At 64.5% G+C, this 4,713-nt stretch overlaps 1 non-coding gene across 1 annotated transcript; it reads right to left on the reverse strand.

The window, feature by feature from the left end:
- Positions 1–2,531: 2,531 nt before the first annotated feature.
- Positions 2,532–2,650, reverse strand: LOC131871484 (5S ribosomal RNA). The gene has a single exon (XR_009369701.1). It is a non-coding gene; the product is annotated as a 5S ribosomal RNA (ribosomal RNA).
- Positions 2,651–4,713: the final 2,063 nt, after the last annotated feature.

Below are 4,713 nucleotides of genomic sequence, written 5' to 3' on the forward strand. Positions count from 1 at the left end.
CCGGACCCCGGTTTGCCCCGGGTGCGCACCTCGCGTGCACCTTGGTGCGCACACCTTGGCTGGGTTGCGCGGCCTGGTGGGCACCATGGTGCGCACCAAGGAGCGCTCCGAAGTGTGCTCCAAGGTGCGGCGTGCACGAAGTCCTAGCCCGGTTTGCCCCGGGTGCGCACCTTCGCCGCGGTGGGCACCATGGCGTGCACGAAGTCGGAGCCCGGTTTGCCCCGGGTGCGCACCTCGCGTGCACCTTCGCCGGGGTGGGCACCTCGGCTGGGTTGCGCGCCCTGGTGCGCACCAAGGAGCGCTCCGAAGTGTGCTCCAAGGTGCGGCGTGCACGAAGTCGGAGCCCGGTTTGCCCCGGGTGCGCACCTTCGCCGCGGTGGGCACCCTGGTGCGCACCATGGCGTGCACGAAGTCGGAGCCCGGTTTGCCCCGGGTGCGCACCTCGCGTGCACCTTCGGCGGGGTTGCGCGCCCTGGTGCGCACCAAGGAGCGCTCCGAAGTGTGCTCCAAGGTGCGGCGTGCACGAAGTCGGAGCCCGGTTTGCCCCGGGTGCGCACCTCGCGTGCACCTTCGGCGGGGTTGCGCGCCCTGGTGGGCACCATGGTGCGCACCAAGGAGCGCTCCGAAGTGTGCTCCAAGGTGCGGCGTGCACGAAGTCGGAGCCCGGTTTGCCCCGGGTGCGCACCTCGCGTGCACCTTCGCCGCGGTGGGCACCATGGCGTGCACGAAGTCGGAGCCCGGTTTGCCCCGGGTGCGCACCTCGCGTGCACCTTCGCCGGGGTGGGCACCTCGGCTGGGTTGCGCGCCCTGGTGCGCACCAAGGAGCGCTCCGAAGTGTGCTCCAAGGTGCGGCGTGCACGAAGTCGGAGCCCGGTTTGCCCCGGGTGCGCACCTCGCGTGCACCTTCGCCGCGGTGGGCACCATGGCGTGCACGAAGTCGGAGCCCGGTTTGCCTCGGGTGCGCACCCCGCGTGCACCTTCGCCGGGGTGGGCACCTCGGCTGGGTTGCGCGCCCTGGTGCGCACCAAGGAGCGCTCCGAAGTGTGCTCCAAGGTGCGGCGTGCACGAAGTCGGAGCCCGGTTTGCCCCGGGTGCGCACCTCGCGTGCACCTTCGCCGCGGTGGGCACCTTGGCTGGGTTGGGCACCATTGAGCGCTCCGAAGTGTGCTCCAAGGTGCGCACCATGGCCCTCCAAGGTGCGCAGCATGGCGTGCACGAAGTCGGAGCCCGGTTTGCCCCGGGTGCGCACCTCGCGTGCACCTTCGCCAGGGTGGGCACCTCGGTGCGCACACCTTCTCAATGTTTTCTTGCCTTTTCTGGAAATTGGTGAAGGCAGCGCATCAAAGGTGCGCACCTCGGTGTGCTCCGAGGTGCGAACCCGAGAGCGCTCCGAGGTGCCCACGAAGTCGAAAGTCGGGTTAATTGCATTGTTTTCCCCGGGTGCGCTCCGAGGTGCGCAACATCGGTGCGCACCAAGGAGGGCTCCGAAGTGTGCTCCAAGGTGCGCACGATTCGGAGCTCGGTTTGCCCGGGGTGCGCACACCTTGGCTGGGTTGCGCACCCTTTGTGCGCTCCAAGGTGCGCACGAAGTCGGAGCTCGGTTTGCCCCGGGTGCGCACCTTCGCCAGGGTGCGCACCTTGATGCGCACGCCTTGGCTGGGCTGCGCACCTTGGTGGGCGCCATGGTGCGCACCTTTCGTGCGCTCCAAGGTGCGCACGAAGTCGGAGCTCGGTTTGCCCCGGGTGCGCACCTTGGTGGGCGCCATGGTGCACTCCGAGGTGCCCAAGATTGGTGCGCAACAAGGAGCGCTCCGAAGTGCGCTCCAAGGTGCGCAGGTGCGCGCGAAGTCGAAAGTTGGGTTAATTGTCCGGTTTGCCTCGGGTGCGCACCTTGCGTGCACCTTCGCCAGGGTGGGCGCCTTGGTGCGCACACCTTGGCTGGGCTGCGCACCCGGGCGCGCACACCTTGGCACCCGCGTTTCCTTCATTTTAAATTTTTTTTTTTTACAATCTCTCAAGTGGGAAATTCTATAATCTCAACTTTTTTTGCCTTTTCAGGAAACTTTTGAATGGAGCGCATCATTGGTGCGCTCCGAAGTGTGCTCCAAGGTGCGCACCTCTGGTGTGCTCCAAAGCTCTCTCCAGCTGCGTGCACCTGCCCCGGCCGCGCACCCGGCCCCGCCCAGCTTCGCTCACCTGTCCCGGGCGTCTGGTGCGGAACCTTAGAGTAAGAAACATCACCGTGCACCTTGGCCAACGTGCGCGACTCGACCGAGCGCGCACTGGCCGAGGTGCACACCGATTTCACCTGGGTGCGCGCGCAGCACCTCGGGCGCACCGGGGTGCGCGCACAACGCCCGGGTTGCACCGTGGCCTGTGTGCTCGGGGCGCCTCGGGTGCGCGCTCGGTGTCGCCCCCGCGCGCGCGGTAGTGCGGGCAGCGCACCCCGGCCCGGCCCGGCCCCGACGAGAACGCAAACGGGCAAAAGGTTTATTCAAATAGCATTGCGACGCCCGGCGAAAAACTAAGAAAGGGTGCAACACCGGGACTTCCCGGGAGGTCACCCATCCCAGTACTACTCCGGCCCAAGCGCGCTTAACTGCGGAGTTCTGATGGGATCCGGTGCACTAACGCTGGTATGATCGCACCCGTTATGAGCTTGTCGCAGTGTGTACTTAGCAAACCGCGACCCACGTGCGAATCCACCCCGGCCACCCACCCCCGTCGAGGTGCACACCCTCCCTCGCGAAGTGCGCCCCGTTCGCCAAGTGTGAGCCCTGCCCGGGTGCGCGCACCTTGCTAGGGCGTCGGGTGTGCACCCGGCCCGGCCTACGTGCGTGCACCTGGACGGGGCGTCGTGTGCGTGCAGTGTCCCGTCTGCAACGCGGTGCCCACACACCACCTCGGGCGCAACGACCTGCGCTCACATGTGGGCCGAGTGCACCTTGGTGCATGTTCGGGGCGCCTCGGGTGCACGCTCGATCTTGCCCCGGTGCACCAAGGCGCTCGGTTTGCCCCGGGTGCGCACTTGGTGCAAGGTGGGCACCCAAAATAGGGATCAAGCACCAAAACACAAGTTTCGGGATGCAAAATGGGACCCAAGGACCACAAATGCGTTCCAAGACCCATGATGGGTCCACGAGAACAAAAATGTGTTCCGAGACTTAATAAACAAATATTGGGTTTTAGGAGAAGAAACATGCTCTGATGCCCAAAACGAGAATCGACCCCGAAAAGGCCACAGGCCAAAAGTGGGATGCGAGACAAAAAAAAATGGGACCCGAGGACCAAAATTGGGTTCCCAGGTCGAAGACAGGGCAACCGGACAAGAAACGACCTCTAAGGCTCGAAATGAGTCCCGACGACTAAAACTTGACAAGAAGCACCCATCAGGCACCCAACTCGACACCCATGGGATGCCGACCCACCCGGGCTTCCACCTAGCACACCTTGGCACCCACCCACCCTCGCACCCAACCTCGCACCCAACTTAGCACCTTTGAACCCACATTGGCACTCACCCTGACCCTGGCACCTTGGAACCCACATTGGCACTCACCTTGACCCTGGCACCCACCTTTGCACTCACCTTGGGACCCACCCTGGCTCCCACCTCGGCACCCACCCAGACACCCACCTTGGTTCCTTGGCACCCACCTTGGATCCTTGGCACCCACCCCGACACCCACCTTGGCACGCAACTTGGCTACTTGCCACCCACCTTGGCTCCTTGACGCCCACCCCGACAACCACCCCGTGACCTACCCTGGCTAGGGTTGGTGCACACCCACCCTGGTGCCCACCTTGGCACCCACCCCATGACCCACCTTGGCACGCACCTTAGTACCCACCCTGTTACCCACCCTAGGACCCACCCCGTGACCCACCTTGGCCAGGGTGGGTGCACCCACCCTGGTGCCCACCTTGGCACCCACCCATCCTAGCACCCAGCCTGTGACCGGGCTTGGAACCCAACCTTGCACCCGTCTTGGCCAGTGTGGGTGCGCACCCATCCTGGCACCCACGTTGTGACACACCCTTTAACCCACGCACCCTAGCAGCCACGTTGGCACCCACCTTGGAACACAACCTAGCAACTTGGCACCCACCCCGTGACCCACCTTGGCATCCACCATAGCAGTCGCCCACTTGGCACCCACCTTGGAACCCAAGTTGGCACCCACCTCGGCACCCACCTTGACACTTGTGGACCCACCTTGCCACTCACCCTAGCATCGACCCATCCTAGCACCCACCCTGGCACCTTTGCACCCTAGCACTCACCCATCCTAGCACCTAACCTGTGACCCACCTTGACACTCACCCTCGCACCCACCTTGGAACCCAACCTAGCACCCACCCACCCTGACACCAACCCTAGCACCTACCCACCCTTGCACCCACCCTGTGACCCATCTTGGCACCCACCCATCCTACCACTCAACCTATCACCCACCTTCTCACCCACCTTGGCATCCACCTTAGCACCCACCCACACTGGCACCTTGGCACCCACCTCGGGCAAGGTGGGTGCACACCCACCCTGACACCCAATTTAGAACCAACCGAGCATGTTACCCACCTTGGCACCCACATTGCAGCCCACCCTAGTACCCACCCTATGACCCACATTGGCATCCACACCCTAGCACCCAGGCACCTCGACACCCGCCTTGACACGCACCCTAGCACTAAACCTGTGACCCACCTTGG

The sequence above is a fragment of the Cryptomeria japonica genome, unplaced genomic scaffold, assembly GCF_030272615.1.
Source record: "Cryptomeria japonica unplaced genomic scaffold, Sugi_1.0 HiC_scaffold_413, whole genome shotgun sequence".
Taxonomy (NCBI): domain Eukaryota; kingdom Viridiplantae; phylum Streptophyta; class Pinopsida; order Cupressales; family Cupressaceae; genus Cryptomeria; species Cryptomeria japonica.